Source organism: Geotrypetes seraphini, chromosome 2 (assembly GCF_902459505.1).
Source record: "Geotrypetes seraphini chromosome 2, aGeoSer1.1, whole genome shotgun sequence".
In the NCBI taxonomy this organism is placed as follows: domain Eukaryota; kingdom Metazoa; phylum Chordata; class Amphibia; order Gymnophiona; family Dermophiidae; genus Geotrypetes; species Geotrypetes seraphini.
The window spans coordinates 351,516,785-351,538,506 of record NC_047085.1 but is presented as its reverse complement, the minus strand read 5'-3'; the positions used below and the strand labels follow the sequence as shown (position 1 = coordinate 351,538,506).

General features: G+C 40.8%; 1 protein-coding gene across 1 annotated transcript in view; it reads left to right on the top strand.

Annotated features, from left to right (window-relative positions):
• The window catches only part of ADCY1 (adenylate cyclase 1), a 562,816-nt gene that overhangs the window by 169,657 nt on the left and 371,437 nt on the right, over positions 1-21,722 (top strand). The gene's annotated exons all lie outside the window — the stretch shown is intronic.

Genomic DNA, 21,722 nt, shown 5'->3' with positions numbered 1-21,722 from the left:
GGATGCAATTATTTTTATTTACCAATTAGTGAATATTTTTCTGGCCTACTTTTTTCTAAGCCCAGAACGTCCTTGAATCAGTTTTTATTCCAATAATTTTTTTATTTGAATCACATCATTCTCTAAAATTATAAAACAAATGTTACAAAAGCATCTACTTTTAAACATGAATATCTAATGCATTTAACAGTTAACCCCCCCTTTTACAAAACCGCGGAAACGTTTTTTAGCGCAGGCCGGCGTACTGAATGCTCTGTGCTGCTCCCAACACCCATGGTGAAAGGTCACTTGGACACACAAAGTCAGAGGCATGAAGAAAATACAAGAGATTTATTACAGCATGCCGGACTCTAGTACAGTGAACAGCCTGCTTACTAGAGTGTTAGAATCAGGAAATGCACGGACTTTTATGCCCTTTTCACTAAACATATGCAAACTAATACATGCAAAAACTACAACTTCTCATTTGTTACTTCTATAACTTTTCTACAATTATTATTGGTCCTAAGCCAGCACTTATGATAGGTTCAGGGCTACAACTTATAGTCCTATAGGAAACTAGCTCATTTCTCTGCTTATCTAAATCTTACAGTTCTAAATGTTACATGTACAGGAGGGTAGGGTACATCATGGCTCAAACTCTTATCTATTTAGCTTACAATGTGGTAAGGTAGGGACATACATTTTAGGCAGATGAGGTCAGTAGATTGTACACTGTTTTCAGCTATGTAGGCCAGAGCAATATTTTAAACAACAGTTAACCATTTCATGACCCTACAATAGGAACTCTATGAGCGTCGGGAGCAGTGCAGAGCATTCAGCATGCCGGCCTGAGCTAAAAACCACTTTTTTGTAAAAAAAGGGGGGAGGGGTAAATGCAATTTATTATTATTTATATTTCATTTTTTGGGAATCTGCAACATATCAACCCACAATTTATGTTTATCACAGAAATTAGCCCTGCTGTAGCACAGCAGTGTTTTTCAATTGGTGTGTTGTGGCTTCTCCCCAGGTATGCTGTGACTGAAAGCTGCATAGGCATAAGGTTTGCAGGCCTCCTGCAGTGTCCACAGGGATCTTTTGAGAATCCCCTCCAGGTCCACAGAGATCCCCTGGTGATGGCCATAGTTCTGTGGGGTTCCTGTGGGGCTATGGAAGCCTCTCAGTGATTATTTACCTACCCAGGGGGCCTCCTCCTCTCTTCAATAATCAGCGCAGCCACGCTTGCTCTCTGCCTGGGCTGATCTATCATGGCTGACACTGACACACACTTAGGCCAATAGCATCAGAAGTCGCTTGATCCATTGGCACATGTGTGTGGCATCCTCCACGTGCAGCTGACCCTGTGCATGTGTCAATCTGAAGTTTCACTGCATCAGCCAAGGCAGTAAGCAAGTGCAGCTGTGTTGAATTATTGACGCAAAGACTCGGAGGACGTGCTGCACAGAGCCAGTTAACTGTGGTTTGCCACCAAAGCAGTAAGTGTGAAAATAAGATCAGCACCGATGCTGATCACATAAAATAGACTATGAAGTTAAATTCTGAAATGGTCCAAAGTAGGGAAAAACAGTGAACAAAACCTGTGAATTTTGCTTGCCAAGTTTGAGACAAGATTGTTTTGCATAAAGATTTACTTTCTTGTACCCACTGTAATTAAAACATTTGTCTTCCCCTCCCTTTTAATAAACCGCGATAGCGGTTATTAGCTCAGGAAGCTTTGCTGAATGCTCTGCGCTGCTCCCGACACTAATTATCAGAGACTGAATTGAAGTTTAAGACATATGAGATGTGAGTTTGCCATATGTGCTCTTGTGCTTGATGACACCGTAAGTCACCGGAGGGCATAAGAGAAAGTTGGATGGGGACAATGGAGCTAGTTTCGGCACCAAATAGCTCCAGGAGATAGATCCGCCAAAGAATGAAAATCTTGTTGGTATTTGTTATATTTATAAGAATGTGTTATGAAATTAATATGAAGTTGATTTTAAATAAAGCTGCGGCCAGTGTTTTGCCAAATGAGATATTATTGTGTTATTATTTGATATGGGTAAAGAAGGTACGTAAGAGAATGGCTGACGAACGAGTCCCAATGTTATGTTTATTAAAAGACTTACGCCAGTTTTTAAAAAGTCACAGTAGAGGTTTGTATTGCGGCCCGGCAAAGTTAATGCTCCAACAATCATAGAATTCATATGAGCATCGGAACATTTACTTTGCTGGCCCTCAGTAGAAACCTCTACCACGGTTTTGTAAAAGGAGCCTTAATATACGGCAATTACTAAACAAATATCAAAGCGGTTTACAATATTAGATGGAAAATATAAACATAAAACTCAATTTTTTAAAATTTGAATTGATGAAATTTATGCAAACAAAATACTTCAAAGCACATTTTAGAAAAACAAGCAACTCAAAGAGCAAAATTCAATTGTCTCCAAAATATACTATGCTACATAGTCCACAAATGGAAGGGGGTGGGGACCAAAGGTAATAAACCCTTGAAGCTATAGGGCAATAATAAAGAATAATATTATGGAAGGAACAAGTTGAAAACCTTAGTAACTCCTTGAGTAAGCCAATTCTAGTTTGGATGACTGCCGATTGTTTAGCCTTTATCATAAACTGTAGTTGGTCAGGATCAAAGAAAAAAAAAAAAACCCATACAGTATCTATTAGAAGAAATAAGTACAGTGGTACCTTGGATTACGAGCATAATCCGTTCCAGAAGCATGCTCGTAATCCAAAATGCTCGTTTATCAAAGCGAGTTTCCCCATAGGAAATAATGGAAACTCGCTTTGATAGGTTCCCACCCTCCCCCCTCCCCCCCGAGCCAGCAGAGTTGCTCCCCCCCCCACGAGAACCAGCATTGCTCCCCCCGAGGGCCCCCCCGCGAACCGGCACCCTCCCCCATGCGATCCGGCAGCCCCTGCCGCCATCGGGCACTCCCCCGCCGCGACCTGAGGTCTCCCCAACCCACCCGAACCCTCTTCTTACTTTGATGTAGCCTCCGCACCGGCACCGGCACCGGCACCAGCATGTCCTGTGCTGGTGCCGGTGCCCGAAGATCTGCCTCCTGTGCTGGGCCTTGAGCATGTGCGCATGCTCAAGGCCTGAGAGTTCACGTTCGACGTGAGAGTTCACGTTCGACGTGAACTCTCAGGCCTTGAGCATGCGCACATGCTCAAGGCCCAGCACAGGAGGCAGATCTTCGGGCACCGGCACCAGCACAGGACATGCTGGTGCCGGTGCAGAGGCTACATCAAAGTAAGAAGAAGGTTTGGGTGGGTTGGGGGGACCTCAGGTGGCAGCGGGGGGAGCCGGATGGTGGCGGGGGTGCCGGATCGCAGGGGGGAAGGGTGCCGGTTCGTGGGGGGGGGGGGCGCTCGCAAATCGAGGCGCGCTCGGTTTACAAGGCACCAAGTTTGCAAATGTTTTACTCGTCTTGCAAAACACTCGCAAACCGGTGCACTCGTAAACCGAGATACCACTGTATTACACATGCACAAGGATAGTGAAGTTGAAAAGTGCCTCCCCGTGCCTGAACACGCTGTCTATATAAAATAAATGTCTTCCTTTTTTCCAGAGTAATTTTTGTAACATTAGGGAAACACCAAATCCTTTCTCCCACTCATATAATCCACATTTTTATATTTAAATAAAAGTCTCAAGATATGATCATAGTCCTGAGGTAAAATAAATGCAGCCATAAGAGTAGCCTGAATGATTACTTCAGTTTCAGAATTTTTGATGGAAAAGGAGACAGTCAATCGAGACCATGACACAGTAAGATTAGACAAAAAAAAATCATGAATGATTTATCATCATTACAGCTGTAAGTAGATCAAGCAGCACCAAATGCTAGATGAAAAAAAAAATAGAACTTTTAACAAAGACTTAAATTTAGTAAATGCCAGTTTGGATCTAATGGGGGGAGGGGGGATAGATTATTCCAGAAAAATGGAGAAAGGTAGTAAAAGGTAGAATTCCATGTAGATTCATGGTAAGTCATTGTGGGAGAGGGAAGAACCAAGTGGTCCTTTTATTAAGGTGTGCTAACCAATTTAGTGCACGCTAAATGCTAAGGCACCCTCGCTGCCACTCTACACAGGCTTGCTCTTGGGCTTTTCCTCTGTTGGTGTCCTTCCTTCTCTAACTTCCTGTTTTGCAAAAAGAGAAGTTAGAACAGGACGTTACATTATTTTTTTATCTATTGATTTGATTATTTAGCCCATCCTCCCAGAGGAGCCCAGAACAGGTTACAGTTTTATATACATAATATGATAACGGTTTTAAATACAAAATAAGGTAGCAGTTTGCATACATATAAGGATTAGCAGTTACAAGTTTACATATTTAGAAGGGTTAACAGTTTGACAATTAGTTGGGGTGTTGGGGGTAAATATAATGCAGGAGAGGTTCTGTAACTTCTCTCATCATTAGCAAATTCTTGTGAATAGAGCATCATGGTTCAGAGTTTCTCACGGCAACGTTAGCGGGCAGGTTATAATGGTTCCCGCAGTGAATGGAGTACGGTTCACAGGATAGGACATATGGAGTGTCTGGTTCGTTTTGGTCTAAGGGATTGCAGGTTGAGACAGTCGACTCTATTAGGAAAGAGGTGGGTTTTTATTGCTTTTCTGAAGTTAAGTAGTTTAGATGGTGATCTGGTTGCAGGTGTGATTCCATTTCATAGTCTGGGGAGAAAGTTGGAGTAAGCACGTTTCTGGGCACTTTCTAGTTGGAGGGTTCGTGCTGGTGGAGCAGACAAGCAGTCTTCTTTTGGTTTGTGATCATAGAGGTTGATTTGGGATATATGTTTTTAATTTATTTGCTCATATTGTCAAAGTATTTGAAGGCTAATGTTTGAAGGAAGGACTCCGGCAGAGGAAAAGCCCAAGAGCAGGCCTGAATTGGTGAGTTCATTTTTCTTTAAATCAAATCTATTCAAATTGATTCAATTCAAATTATGAAGCGGGCAGCTCTACTCTGAAACCCTTCTCCTACATTGGAGCTCAAATTGTAAAAACATCAGCACTTCTTAAAGAAGATCTAACCCTCCTAGTGAATCCATGCCCCTTAGCAAAAACCAATGACCCCCCCCCCTTATCCCTCAAGGACCTACTTAACTTCCCAATAATTCCACTATAAAGTTAGGAGTATGTAGCCCATCATATTTTGTTTTGGTTAGTTTCCAGTGTTGTTTATAAGAATTTTCATTTTGTTTTCTTATTTATTTATTTTTTTTTATGTTGGGTGAGGGTGGGGTCCATAGAGTATATCTAAAATTGCTATACTTTTAATTACAAAAGGGGGGTAAGTCTATAACTAAAGGGTCCTTTTACGATGGCGCACGAGCTGAATATTAGCACAAGTTAAACGTTAACGCGTCCATAGACTATAATGGACACATTAGCGTTTAGCACACACTAATATTTAGCGCACGGTCAATAGGCTAGCGCGCCTTAGTAAAAGAGGGGGTGTATGCCTGGTAGGAACCTATTCTATAAAGGAACATAGGTGCCTCCTTTGCTGTATAGAGTACTAGTGAAATGGCAAAAATATTTATTTATTCAATTTTCTATACCAGTTTCCCAGGGGAGCTCAGTGATGTACATGAATTTATTCAGGTTCTGAAGCATTTTTTCCCTGTCTGTCCTGGTGGACTCACAATCTATCTAATGTACCTGGGGCAATGGGGGGGACTGGGGGCTCCTTTTATCAAGACGCACTACAGGGGTTAGCGCGTCGGACATTTTCATCACGCGCTAACCCCCGCGGCAAGCCTAAACACTAACGCCTCGTCAATGGAGGCGTTAGTGACTAGCGCGGCAGGCAGTTGACCACGTGGTATTTCGCGCGTTAACCGCCTACCGCACCTTGATAAAAGGAGCCCTGGGTCTTACTAAGCAGCGTAAGAGCATTTTACCATGGACCAGCAAAGTAAATGCTCGGACGCTCATAGGAATCCAATGAGCATCGGAGCATTTACCTCATTGGCCAGTGGAGAAAAGCTTTACGCTGCCTAGTAAAAGGAGCCCTAAGTTAGGCATGAGCGCTTATGCAAACATAGCTACATACATGCTATTATTCAAATGAAATATGTGCATAAGTGGTGTGTTACTATTCACACTTACCCCCTTTTACAAAATTGCACAAGATTGTTTTAACGCTGGCCGGTGTATTGAATGCTGTGCGCTGCTCCGATGGTCATAGAGTTCCTATGAACGGCGGAGCAGCACAGAGCATTCAGCGCACCGGCCAGCGCTAAAAACCTCTTGTGCAATTTTGTAAAAAAAAAAAGGGGGGGCTGCAATTTATAGAATTGCCTTCAAAAAGTGGGTAATTTTCAAAAAGTCCATTTCTGCAGGCAACAGCTATTATATCTATGTAAATAGCTTTGAAAATTATCCCGTCACTTGAGTTATTTGTGTTAAGTGCATTTTTATTCTAAAGTCTTATTTGTGTGTGAATACTGGTGATAGTTACAGATGCTGAGATTTGTTTCTAGCCTTTTCCTCCTAGGCCGAAAACGAATGAAATCTTTTTGATACATAAAATTACATTAATAATCCTGTCTTAATTAATTTAATGCTTCAGTTCAGTGATTCTGAAATACCAATAAAACAAGCATTAAAAAGGAAATGAAGTGCAGTATGATTTACAGTAAGATATCACGAGAGATGCAGTGATTAAACAGCTGGTAGCATAGGCTCATGTCTTCATATTCTGAAGCTTATGTTTTCATGAAGCAGCTAATTATAGGATTTACAGACAATGATTTCCAGTAGGATATTAATAGGGAATGTGGGAAGCTAAGTAGAAATCTGAAACCGTACTTTTGTATTTTGACTCTGGATTCTTTTTTTCCAGGTTCTGATACTCGCTGCCAAGCAGTAATTTTGCAAAGATGAGGGTGTGAGTGAACTTTCGAGCTCATATAGCTTGGGTGTTGTGACATGCTGTAGAAATGGCAGTGACCTTCACTTTAGCATCAATCACTCATACAGATCTGGTCAGAGACAAGTTACTGTTGATTCTGCTGACAGTATGAATCGGATATTCAGAGCAATTTAAGAGGGTCAGAGAGGCTCTGGTCTGCTTAAGTCACCAATCAGTGTCTAAATGCCGATATTCAGCAGTACTAAGCTAGGCAATGCCATTGAATATTGACTTGACTGGATCCCCAATTGAAGGCCAGTCAGGGGCAGGCCAGGGGCAGTACTGAGAAGGAACCATACTTATGCGGACCTTGACTGAATATCGAGCCAGGGCCTGCATAAATATTTTTAACTCTTTTTAAGGGGAATCCCCTCCTCGGTGCTCCCTCCTGACCTCCCTAACAATGTCTCTTCTCTCCCCCCCTCCCTGTTCCCACATCAAAGTGGTCCCCTGCTGCCTACCCCATTCCATGTGTAGGTATATGCACTCACTCTGCAGCCCTCCAATATCTTTCCACACTTCTCTCCCCCTATGCTCCCCCCCTCTGAACTCCATTCATCGGGCAAGACCCTCTTAGCCATACTCTTCTCCGGCATTGCCACCTCCAGATTCCGTCCCTTCTATCTTGTTGTGCCATATGCATGGAATAAACTGCTCGAGTCATTACCGCAGACACTGTCTCTGGCAGTTTTCAAATCCAAGTCAAAGCCCACTTTTTTGATGCTGCCTTCAACTTCTAACTCCCACTCACCATAAAATTACCTATGCCCATCATATCATCCTCTCTGCATGAAACTCCCCAACTACTATATATCCTTTCTGTCCGATTAGATAGTAAGCTCTTCTTAGTAGGGACTGTGTATTATGTGTTGGTTGTACAGCGCTGTGTACGTATGCTTTTCAGTGTTATAAAATTGATAAATAGTAATAGTAGTAGATAGATCCTCCTAGTCCTACTTATATACCTGGTGGTCCAGCAGGGGGGTGTTCAGGAGTAGGAGCACAGCCTCCTTACTCCTACCCCCTTGTGGCTGCACTTCTGCCCCAGAAGATCCCCCGCTGAACTACCAGGTATATAGGTAGGCTCGGGGGTGGGGGGGTGGGGGGGGCTACCTACACATGGGAGGGGTGGGCAGTGGGGGAGAAGGGGAGAGAGGAGGTATTGTTGGGAGAGTCATGAGAGAGCACAGGTCTTTCTTTTCTTAAAAAAAAAAAGTTAAAAATACTTATCCGGACCCCCAGCCCAATATTCAGTTGGGGCCTGCATAACTCTTATTTGGGTCTGGCTCAATATTGGCTAGGCCCACATAAGCTCTAGGCAGCATACCCAAATATCCAATGCCTGGACATGGCCTGGCACTAAATATTGGGGCATAATTTAGCCGGCGATAATCAACATTTAAAAAAATGCTGACCACCGCCAGCTGAATATCGGGGAGGGGGTGGGTATAAGGCCGAACATAACCGGTAAAAGAGAGAGCAGCAAGATTCTTGGCCAGATTTTACAGTACAAAGTCAAACAAGAAACAATCTTCAAGAACACTTCGACATAAAAGATGACTAAACTGTGTGGAAAGTATAGCACATAAATGATTTTAAAATATGGTGTGATTGACAGTGAAATGGCAGAATAGATCACAGAAAAACAGTTAGTAGTCTTCTGCACAGTTTGAGGCTAGTGGGCAGAGTGGCCACTGAAGTTATTTGAGGTACAGAAAGATTATAGAGGGAGTGATATTGCCGGAGTGCATTGCAAAGTTAGGAGAGTGAGTCCTTTCTACAAAAGTGTCACTGTTGTCGTAAGGATCTGTGGAGAGATATGTAGAAAAGAAAAGAGCTGAACTGAATATGCTAGCCAAGCACTTATTGCATGCGTATAAATCAAAGGAAGCAGCTTAGGTTTTTTTTGGTTGTAGGGTCCAAACAAACCAAATTCTGGCACTGCCCCTAAGCTCTCTAATTTCTGATGTTGCGTTATAAGACATATTAATTGGGCTATAGCCACAGTTGCCGGTCTTGTTCCTTTGCCTGTGGTATAAATGTGCTAATGATATTTTACTTGCATATATTCATGGAATGCTAATATTTTCTGTTATCTCTCATTGATAGTAAATAATTGTATTTGTGTAAAACATTCAAGGTATAGGCGGAATAGAAGTCCCTAATGTAATGTAATGTAGTGTAATTCACATTGGGATTAATGTATTTAGGAAATCTAGGAATATAGGTCACTACTAGGGACTCCTTTTACAAAGCTGCGATAGCGTTTTTAGCGCACGCAGAATTTTAGCATGCGCTAAATCTGCGCTACGTGGCTAGAACTAACGCCAGCTCAATGCTGATGTTAGCGTCTAGCGTGCGCGGCAATTTAGCGTACACTAAGCGCGCGCTAAAACCGCTAGCGCAGCTTTGTAAAAGGAGCCCTAGGTTAAAAACAGATGAGTACTGAGTTTTCTTGAATATTTACTCCATGAAAGGAGAAACCTAGTCATTATCCCCTAATTCTATATATAGCCCTCAAAACTGGGTGCTCAAATTTGGGTGTATAATTTGTTTAATGAGACAATTAGCACTGATAATTGGCCGCTAACAATCAATTATTGATGCTAACGGGCAACAGTAAGAATTTACGTATACATCTTGCTAGGCACTATTTTATAAAGATGAGCGTGTAAATTATTATGTACATATCTAAAAAGGGGGATGGGGGCGGGTCATGGGCATTCTAAGAATTGGAAGGTGACCAATGTAACACCGATTTTTTGAAAGGGTTCCAGGGGTGACCAGGGAAAATACAGACCAGTAAGTCTGAATTCAATGCTAGACAAAATAGTGGAAACTATTATAAAGAATAAAATTATGGAACATGTCCTAAAATCTTTTTCATGCCCTTCCTGAGAGCCTGCATCAGGAGTCCTATAAATAACAATAAATATAAATTATTAAACAAATATTCAAATACATGTATACACGATAAAACATAAAACAATTATTACCCACACTAGTCTTTAAGCTCGTTACATTAACGGGTGCTAGAATAGATGTGTCTGTCCGTCTCTCTCTCTCCTTGGCCACTGTCTGTCTTTCTTTCTGTCTCTCTCTCTCTCTCTTTGGCTGCTGTCTGTCTGTCTTTCTTTCTTTCTGTGTCTCTCCTTGACCATTGTCTGTGTGTCTATCTGTCTTTCTGTCTCTCTCTTTCCTTGGCCGCTGTCTGTCTATCTTTCTTTCTTTCTGTGTCTCTCCTTGACCACTCTCTGTGTGTCTGTCTGTCTTTCTGTCTCTCTCCTTGGCCGCTGTCTGTCTGTCTTTCTGTCTCCCTCTGTTGCTGTGTCTGTCTTTCTCTCTTTCTCTCTCTCTCTCTCCTTGGCTGCTGTTTGTCTGTCTTTCTGTCTCTTTCTCTCTCTCCTTGGCCGCTGTCTGTCTGTCTTTCTGTCTCTCTCTCTCTCTCATTGGCCGCTGTCTGTGTGTGTGTGTGTCTGTCTTTCTGTCTCTTTCTCTCCTTGGCAGCTGTCTATCTGTCGTTCTATTTCTTTCTCTCGTTTGCCTCTGTCTTTCTCTCTCTCTCTCTCTCTTTCTCTCTCTCCTTGGCCGCTGTCTGTGTGTCTTTCTGTCTCTGTCTCTTTCTCTCTCTCTCTCCTTGGCTGCTATCTGTGTGTGTTTCTGTCTTTCTGTCTCTCGTTGGCCGCTGTCTGTCTGTCTTTCTGCCCCCCTCTCTCTCTCTCTCCTTGGCTTCTATCTGTGTGTCTGTCTTTCAGTCTATCTCTTTCTTCTTGGCCGCTGCCTGTGTGTCTTTCTGTCTTTCTGTCTCTCATTGGCCGCTGTCTTTCTGCCTCTCTCTCTCTCCTTGGCTGCTGTCTGTGTGTCTGTCTGTCTTTCTGTCTCTTGCTCATCAGTTTAAAAGAAAATGGGATTCATTATGTTAAATCAAAAATATAGATTTTCTCACTTGCCAGTAAGAATCTTTGGAATTCAATTTCAGGTACAATGAGATTATGCAAAGACCATCCCCCCTCTTTTACTAAGGTGCACTAACCGATTAGCGCACACTAATCAAATTAGCATGGTCTAAACCAGGGATCTCAAAGTCTCTCCTTGAGGGCCGCAATCCAGTCGGGTTTTCAGGATTTCCCCAATGAATATGCATGAGATCTATGTGCATGCACTGCTTTCAATGCATATTCATTGGGGAAATCCTGAAAACCCGACTGGATTGCGGCCCTCAAGGAGGGACTTTGAGATCCCTGGTCTAAATGCTAACGCGTTCATAGACTAACATGCACTTGTTAGCGTTTAGCATGCGCTAAATCAATTAGTGCACGCTAATCGGTTAGCGCACCTTAGTAAAGAGGGCCCATGTGTCTGTTAAGAAAATGTTAAAAAACACAATTATTTGTGCACGCCTTTAACTCTGTGATTATTATTTGTTTTAGATTTAAATAATTCTGTATTGAGGAAATTTGTGGGGAAGACTTATTTGTTTACTGCATTTTACAATGTTTGTTTGTGCCTGAAATTGTGAATGTAAATGTTTTGTACATTGCTTAGATTTAAGCGATTCATAAATTTTTTAAATATATAAATAAATATGTGTGTATGCACACAAAATAAGTCTGAAATAAACAATGGTAATACATAAAACATATCCATAAACAGGAGGAAACCATCAAATTTAAAATATAAAAGAGCATACCTCAAACTGTATGCTCAACAAATGATCAAAATAAAATAGAGCCTACGTAAACAAAAAAATATAAATATGAAAGTCTGGTTTTCTCTGCTCCTTTCATATCCATCTACTATGTGGTAAAACCCATGCAGTCTGTTTAATGCAAATTAGTATAAGACCCTCTTAGGAGGCTCAAACATATAAATGTTTTGTTGTTTTGTTTTAAATAATCTAATCTTCTATTTGTGTGTCGCTCATACCTATACAGGCTCAAGGCAACTTTAAAAAGAGGGGAGAAGATGGAGAGGGAGGGAGGAGAGGAGGGAGAGAGGTGAGGAGGATAGGTAGGAGGGGAGAGAGGGAGAGGGAGGGGAGAGAGAGATAAAATGAGGGAGTGGAGGTGGGAGAGGAAGGGGAGGAGAAGAGGAGAGGATGCAGGAGATTAAGTGTCGAACAGATGGGTTTTCAGTTTTCTTCGGAAGATGATATGGCAAGGTTCAGTTCTGGTCATTTCTGTAAGGCCATTCCAAGTTTTTACTCCTAGAAAGATAAACAGAAAACTCATTTGTAGTGAAGATCTTTTGTGGATGGGAGATTAAGTAGCATCCGGTTGAGGGTTCTGCAAGAAGTAGACCACATCAATGAGATGGGGGCCGCAGAGTTACCATAAAGTATGCAATGAATGATGCAAGATATTTTGAATGTTATTCGTGATGGGATAGGTAGCCAATGCAATTGTTTGATGAAGGTTGTGCCTGAGTAGTATTTTCTCAGGTTAAAGATTAGTCTTATGGCAGTGTTTTGGATGAGTTGCATTTTGTGAATTAGAGCAGTGTTGATTCCCATATAGAGTTGCAGTAGTCCAGTTATGGTAGGATCATCAGTTGTATGATTAAGGCAAGGTGGTGTTGGTGAAAGTACGGTCTGATTAGTCTTAGTTGTCTCAGGGTAAAGAGGGATTTTTTTTGGAGACTAGATATTTGAGGTTCCATGGTAAGAGTGGAGTCCAGTATTAGGATTTGGGAGGACTAGATATTCAAATAATTTCAGCTGTTTAAAATTCAAAATGGCAAATATTGTGCATTTTAATGCAAGGAGTGACATGGGGCAGGCTGAAGATGTTTTTAAACGTTATACATTTAGTTGCAGAATTCAGTTACCGAGGGATTTTATAAAAAGGGGTCTTATGCTGAAAGTCCAAAAACTCATCTATTCTCTAAAAGCTACTCAGAAAATGTACTTATTTAAAAACAAATCCAGTCCTATACAGAGAGCCTTATAAAGCACTCCGTAGATCTTAGGAAAGATTATTTTAGTGAGCATATGGAGCCATGGAGTCAAGAATAAAATAGCAGGAATATATTTAGTTTGATTGCTGCTGCATTAACAGCTCAATCTTATCATGGTCCCACAGGCAAAATAGACCTCACTTTTAGTATTCAGCTTTATAATGCAAGCAAAACAATCTCAGTCCAATCTCACATAGGCACATTAGCTCATAAAATGTTCATCTGGAAGCCTCAAGAGTTTTCAAAAATTAGAATTAAATCAACTGTCATTCGAGCTGCTTTTTACAGAGCATTATTTACTGAGATCTGCAATGACAGGATAAATCTATAGTTATAAGCACCAGATTAACTCTTATTTAGCCATTCCTATATGGAATGATTTGCCTTTTACATTTAGGATCAAATCTAGCTATTTGGTGTGTGTGTGTGGGGGGGGGGGAGTATTTGCAATAAGCTATAAATGTTTTATTTGGTAAATCTCATTCATTTTATGTTATAAGCTTGCATTTTATAATTCTCCTTAATTATGTATTGGATTTTTCTTATTTGCAAATCGCCTTGAACCTTTATTGGCAACGGTGTGATTAATATATTTTAGATTAGATTTGATATAATGTAAGCCCCTCAAAATGGATGATGTCCCATAAATTACATTAGGTGATTTGAATTTGCAATGGTATTAATGGGAAAATAAATCTGATACACAAACTAAACTACACACTAAGGGGAAAATTCTAAAACCAGCACCTAAACCATCACCGATGCCTAAATTAATTGAAGAACTCAAAATCAACAAATTGAAAATAACAGTTAAATGAGATATAAAAATTAAGCAATTTAAGAGTTCGGAACTGATATAACGAGTTATAAGGAACTGATTTAGTTACAGAGTATATAGCAAGCTAGTCCTGACTAAATAGCCATACAGACGTGTATCTCCTCACATTTTTAGAGAATTCTAGAACCATGTCTATGAGTTAATCAAGGAATTTTATGAAAAGGTAATAGTCAATGGTAATAAAGAAAAAAGATGGGTCATTATGTTTCTGTTGTTATTATTGCAAGTTAAGCACCATTAATGTTAAATATGCTTATCCACTATCAAGAATAGATGAATCTTGGATGTGCTAGGAAAAGCTTCCTGTTTTTTTCACTGACTTTACATTTGGATATTTTCATATGGCAATGGCACCAAAAGATATACAAAAGAATGCTGTAACCACACCCTTTGGCCTTTTCAATTGGCATATTTGGGCTATGTAATGGTCCTGCAAGCTTTCAATATCCCAGCATTCTGTGAGAAAATGTGTTAGAAATATTGTTGTAATTAGACAATATCTTGGTGTGCGCCTGTTCATTTGATCAATATCTAAGACTAGAATTAGTTCTGAAAAGATTGGGAGAACATGGATTAAAACTAAAGCCGGCTAAGTGTAAGTTGTTCAGTCAAGAAGTCCATTTCTTGGGATATGTAGTCTCAGAAAAAGGAGTTACATTGAATTCTGATAAAATTAAAGTGCTCAGAGACTGGAAGATACTGGCTAATAAGGTTGAAACTCAAAGCTTTCTGAGATTCGCTAGTTTTTATTGAAGATTTGTCCCAAACTTTGCAAAAATAGCTGGACTTTTGTATAGTTTAACCAGGAAAGCTAAGAAAAGTGTGAGAGAGATTCCATTTAACTGGACTCAAGAATATCAAGCTGCCTTTGAAATGCTAAAAGATAAGATGTCCAGTGCTGTAATTTGTCATTTCCTATATTTGACTTCCCTTTCATATTGACAACAGATGCTAGCTATAAAGGACTAGGAGCCATTTTAAGTCAAGAACATGGAAAAAATAATGGTATATGTTAGCAAAAGACTGAGAAAAAGTAAGAGAAATGTTAAAAAGTATAGTTCCTTTAAATTAGAACTCATAGCTCTGCAGTGGGCTGCTACAGAAAAATTTTGGGAATATCTGTTATGTAAACACTTTGTAGTGAGACTGGATCACAATCCATTAAAATATCTCAAGACATCTAAAGTATGAGCAATTGAACAGAGTTGGTAGCACAGCTTGAAAAGTTAGATTTTGAAGTGGTTTATAAGCCTGGTAAAGTCAATCAAAATGCTGATGTGTTGTCTCGACTGTCTGAATCAAGTTCTCAGGAACCAGACAGAAGATTTGGACAAAGATTTTCTCAGTCTCTCCAGGAAAGAAATTCAGCCTTATGTTAACTGTGACAAAAAATAAAAATAAAAAGGCTCCAAGCGTTAATATACAGAAAGGTCAGCTAAATATGAGCCTTTATAAATGAACGAGGGACTATGGCTCGGGCAATGCCTCATGGATGTCTAGCACCAGACTTAGTGAGGATTGCCCCATACATCATATAGTCCATATAAATATTAACACTCAATCAATGATTATTTTTCATTTACACTGACTGAGTGTTAATATTTATATGGACTATATGATGTATGGGGCAACCCTCACTAAGTCCTGTGCTAGACATCCATGAGGCACTGCCCGAGCCTATAGTCCCTCATTCATTTATAAAGGCTCATACTGATGTCCATTATTCAAGTGATTACCGTATTTTCACTCATATACCTGTGTAAAATGCGCACACGGGTATAGCGCGCGGGGAACAGAAATTTATGTAATAAAATTTTAATATAGCGCGCACATGCGTATACCGCGCATGCTAAAACCTCCTCCCGCCTACTCCGAACCGGCATCCTCCCCCCCGCTCGCGTCACCCCCCCTCCCCCTCTGATCCGAGATAATCTGATCCGGCATTCCCCCTGTGAACCGGCATCCTCCCCCCCCCGCTCGCGTCACCCCCCTCCCCCGCGATCCTACATCCCCCCCCAGCACCGCAAAGACAACTCTTACCCGATTGGGCACCGGCACCGGCACCAGCACCAATGCACAGCATGTGCCAGTGCCAGTGCCCGAAGATCCTCCCTCGGGTTGGGCTGGGCTGGGCTGAGCTGGGCGGTGCGAGAGAGATCCTCCTTCTTCCTGTGCCGGGCTGGACTAGGCTTTGAGTATTTGCGCATGGACTAGGCTTTGAGCATTTGCGCATGCTCAAAGCCTTCTGGTCTCGCTCTCTCCGAGATTATCTCGGAGAGAGCGAGACCAGAAGGCTTTGAGCATGCGCAAATGCTCAAAGCCTAGTCCAGCCCGGCACAGGAAAAAGGAGGCTCTCTCTTGCACTGCCCAGCCCAGCCCAGCCCAACCCAACGAGGGAGGATCTTCAGGCACTGGCACTGGCACATGCTGTGCATTGGTGCTGGTGCCGGTGCCCAATCGGGTAAGAGTTGTCTTTGCGGTGCTGGGGGGAATTTAGGATCGCGGGGGAGGGGGGGGGTGACGCGAGCGGGGGGGAGGATGCCAGTTCGCAGGGGGAATGCCGGATCAGAATGAAAAAAAAATTTGTACAACGCGCTCACACGTATAACGCGCATGGTTTATAAAATCGTGTATAACGCGCGCGTTATATGCGTGAAAATATGGTAGTTTTTAGCCTTCCCTTCAAGGGATGAGGACCGTTTAGCCAATTCTTTATTTATATTGATTAAATTCTTGCATAGAGATCGGTTATGTTTGGTTATCTGGGAGGAAACTGATGAGGAAGGCTCAGTAGAAGAATATGTAAGAAAGAGAAAAGATGATAGAAAGAAAATTTTTAAATGTGAAAATGACCGAGTAAATGCTGATGATGAATCTGATATCCGGTATATCATACAACATAAAAGTCTGATTAAAATGTAATTTTTTTTTTTATATAGAAGGTGAAATAACTAAAATTAAACAGGAAGAGTCCGATAATGGAATGAGGTACTAAAGAAGGGAGGATAAAGGAAAGATTCCACAGTTCATAATGGAAAATTACATCTTAGATTAGAGTTATTGATATGCTAGCTCAATAGCAATAAGCAAGAGTTGACAGGAATATGTGTATGATTGTGAATGAACAGTGGTGTGATATGGTAGGATTTGTATCCTGAAGTTGACTACTTTGTACCTCGTGTGAACAAGGGAGCTAAGCTGGCAAACAGAGTCCATGATTTCATAGTTTACAGATAAATTATAGTCTGAAACTGTTTCTCTGTGTTGCACAGGTTCTGAATGATGGAACTCTGGATAGTTAAAATATTGATTTGAGCAAATATTGTGTTGTGCTACTGATATAAGATTGAGAATGGAGTTAACTCTGGTGTGATCACTGAAATTTAAGGATCCCCATTATTGTAATTTGGTTTTATAGATGGATGGCTATTTGGAGAGGTTATGAAAGTTCTCCACCCTACATGCCTGGAAGGCCAGCCAGGGAAAACTAACCCCCTCTTCTACGAAACTGCGCTAGCAGTTTCTAGCATGGGGAGCCGCGCTGAATGGCCCACGCTGATCCCGACGCTCATAGAGTTCCTATGAGCGTCGGGAGCAGCGCGGGCCATTCAGTGTGGCTCTCTGCGCTAGAAACTGCTAGTGCAGTTTTGTAGAAGAGGGGTTAAGTTTTAAAAATTTGCCCAGAACGTTATCATCAAGACAGATGAGGTTGCTCACAAACATTATCCTAGAGTATGTTGAGTATCCTAGAGGGTTGAGTCGGTCCAAAGGATGGCCACCAGAATGGTCTCAGGGCTTAAAGGTCTCTCGTACGAAGCAAGACTAAACAATTTGCAGCTCTACACTCTCGAGGAACGCAGGGAGAGGGGAGACATGATTGAGACGTTTAAATACGTCACCGGACGTATAGAAGTGGAAGATAACATTTTCCTTCTCAGAGGCCCCTCAACCACAAGGGGGCACCCGCTCAAACTCAAGGGCGGGAAATTTCACGGCGACACCAGGAAGTATTTCTTCACGGAGCGAGTGATTGATCAATGGAACAAGCTTCCAGTACAGGTAATCGAGGCCAGCAGCGTGCCAGATTTTAAGAATAAATGGGATGCCCATGTGGGATCACTACGTGGGTCAGGGCAAAACATTGGCTAATCTTAAGGGGAGGGTCTATAGAGTGGGCAGACTTGATGGGCCTTGGCCCTTTTCTGCCGTCATCTTTCTATGTTTCTATGTTTCTAGAGTAGTGATAAAAACATAAGAACATAAGAATTGCCATACTGGAAGAGGCCGAAGGTCCATCAAGCCCAGTATCCTGTTTCTAACAGCCAACCCAGATCCCAATTACATAGCTAGATCCCAAGTAGTAAAACAGATTTTATGCTGCTTATCCTATGAATAAGCAGTGGATTTCTCCAAGCCATCTCAATAATGGACTATGAACTTCTCTGCACCTTTTCTAATTCCACTATATCTCTTTTGAGATATGGTGACCAGAATTGTGGTCGTACCACAGAGCGATACAAGGGAATTATAACATTTTCATTTTTGTTTTCTATTCCTTTCCCAATAATTCCTAACTTTTCTGTTTGCTTTCTTAGCTACTGCTGCACATTGAATTGAGTTATGTTAAAGTTAGATTAATAATAATAATAACTTTATTTCACCAGAATGTGTAATCCTGTATTTATGTTTTGGATTGTTGTTTTATTCCCTAAAATCTCAATAAAAATTTTGACCTGAAAAAAAAAAAAAAAATAATAATAATAACTTTATTTTTCTATACCGCCATAGTCAGACGACTTCTAGGCGGTTCACATTGAAAGAAGGCTGGACATTCAGCGAATTACAAATGCATGAGGGGGAATGTTACAGAAGAAAAGGGTAGTAAGGTGAGGAAAAGTAAGAGGGGTTGGAAGGGAAGGGAAGTGAGAGGGGTTGCCTGAGAGATTGCTTCGGGTTTGTAGGGGGAAAAGCGTGGTGGGCGAAGGTCGGTCTGTTTAGGTGATGAATTTGTCAAACAGAGTGGTTTTGATTGATTTTCGGAATGCGTTGTAGGTCTGTCTGGTTTTATTTATTACTCCTGAGTCTCCTTTTACCTTCATCTTATGAACTCTCATTCCAAAATTTCCTGTCAGGTAAGAGTCCTTTCCCTTTTGTGTTTGTACCATGGAGGTATTTAAAGGTCTCTATTATATCTCTCTGGCCAATCTTTCTTCAAAATTATATACAGTATATACTTCTTCCTCTGTATTCGCAGTTTCAGCAATCGCAGTTTCAATTATTCACAGTTTTTAGCTTGCTGGCTCCTCTCCCCAATTACATCAGCTTGCATAGAGAAATTGCTGATTCCAAGCATTTACAGAGAACATAAGAACATAAGAAATGCCCTCACCAAATCAGACCTTTGGTTCATCCAGTCTGGTGACCTGCACACGCAGAGGCCAATCTAGGTGTTCCTTGATGGAGACCTAGGTTTTCCCTGATGAAGACCTTATTTTCCCGTATCCCTCAATGTGAAAATCACATTTTCTTCACTATGTTTTGCCTCTCCTTCAGGAACAGGCCAGGTGTCCCACCATGTTATTTGCGGTTTCACCATATTCATGATGGTTTTTAATAGAAAACAGTGAATAACATATGAAAAAGTTAATCACGGTTTTTCTGTATTCGTGGGTCTGTTAATCCCCTATCACAGCGAATATAGAGGGAGAAGTATAGTTGGATCTTTAAGTTTATATGCTCTACAATGAAGACTTCTAACCATTTTAGTAGCTGGCCTCTGGAAAGTCTTTCCTGTTTATCTCTTTATTTATTATCTTTTAAAATATATTTATTGCTTGTTATACTGCAATTCCAAGAGGTCAAAGCAGTACACAATCTAAAATCAAAGAAGTGTAAAGGAACTCCAATCACAGGTAGGAAATATAGATGACTCAGCATTCATGCAATCACAAAAGAAAACAAAAAATTTCTGCAAAAGTCCAGTAAGCAATCCTCCAGAGTGCTAGGTAAAAGCTAGTTTAAAAAAAAAAAAAGGTTTTCAAGGCCTTTTTGAAAGTTGAAAACACCAGGGGGCCTCTAATCAATTGGAGCTATAAAGAAAAATGCTGTGTATCTAGTGATGTAGTCTCCAAAACTTACACAGTTTTCTAAAGAAGGTCTCTCTAGAGACTTATACAGAGTGCTACTGTAATTGTTTGTGTTTTTGCCTAGTCTTTTGGGTCCCAGGTTAAGCCCTGAGAGGCATTAGGATTGCAGAATAATAAGACAATAGCCAGGGGTGGCTTGGAAAATGTCTATAACATAGAAACAGGCTTATTATTACAAAGGTCCAATGCTTAGAAGAGAGATGTGTCACAGAGCTGCTTTCTTTGTGTGTGTAAGGTAAATTGTGGTTGTCCTTAAAATAACTGAAGAGGTGTGTATGTGTGTGTGTGTGTATGTGTGTGTGAAGAGAGGGTATGCATGTCCTATTATTCTGATAAAGTATTATTTATATATTTGTCTCTTTTCAGTATCTTCAGTATCACCTATTGGTATTCCTTTTGATCTAATGGCCTTCCATTGACAAGAAGGTGTAGCCTTTATGAAGACCTGGTAGATGGAGCCAGGCTGTCTGGGTTCCTTTGTCAAAGCATCTGTTGCCATATCTTTTGAAAGTCCAGGGCTTGAAGAATATTCCTAAGCATTAGGCTTAAGACATGTAACTTATAGGCAGGGGACATTCATTCTATCTACAGATATTCCAAAGGGTCAAATTTTTTAATATAATATCCCTGAAGCCTTTGCTGACACTATGGATGTGCCAGCACAATGTAACGCTGAATGTTAATGCTGACAATTATTGAATCCTCTTTTTGCTGGCCATTCTCCCTCTGTCCTAAAGCATTCTTCTGATTTTTTTTATTTTGCTGTCGTCTTATCTATCTGTTTGGCCACCCCTCTCTTTAGCTATTACTTTATCTCCTAGGTTTCTCACAAGGCAGTGCACAGTGCTATTACTAAGCAAGACACTCTGTCCATCACCTGAAAAACGTATTACCACTTCCTTTCTTGGTTTAAAAAGACAACAGATAAGAAATACAAGTTATTTCCAATCAAGGACTTGAATTATCTTCTCTAAAATACAATAAGCACAAAAAGAAAGAAGAGCTGATAAGGTTATATTATATTCTTAAAGATAATATTAAAAATTATATTCTGAAAGATAACATTAAAAAATAGAGAGTTCAAGCAATTACAGAACTGCAGACCTCAAGAATAACATAGATAACAAACCATAGATAACAAAATTAAAATGACCCAAATTCTCTTCACAAAAATTACCAGCACTAATTGACAATATTATACACAGTTTCTTCAGAAAGACCCAGAGATTTATATAAACAGGGAGACTGAATAACACTGCAGGGTGAGGATGTGGTTCACTGGAAGGAAATGGTTTATTGTTTATACTTAAATTTGCTATATTGCTCCTCAAATGCTGTGATCAAAGTGGTTTACAATACGTATAACATAAAAATATACAAAAATAAAAATGAAAACAGAACAAAAAACATGAACAGATTTGTTTTGTTATCCATGCAGTTCTAGCTCAAGGTAGGTTACATTCAGGAGGAGGAGGGAGCACAATGTATTTTTCTACCTGGAGGGTTAAGTGACTTGCCCAAGATCACATAGAGCTACACAGGGATTTGAAATGCGAGCAAGCTGAGGGATTGGAGTCAAGATGGCGGGGGTTTAGGGCTCCTTATATGAAGGTGCGTTTGAGCCTTAACGCACAATTACAAAACCGTTCTGCAATTTGGTGCTAAGGAGTAGATGCCGCAATGGGGCACGGTTAGCACCAATTCCATAACCTCACTTGGGCATGCCTAAGCTTTTATGGAGTACTAGGACAAATTCGTTTTGTTATGCCAAAAGGTAGGTATGATCATTTCCACCAGGTCCATAGCTGGTGTAAGTGGACGTGCCTAGATGTGCCAGTCAATG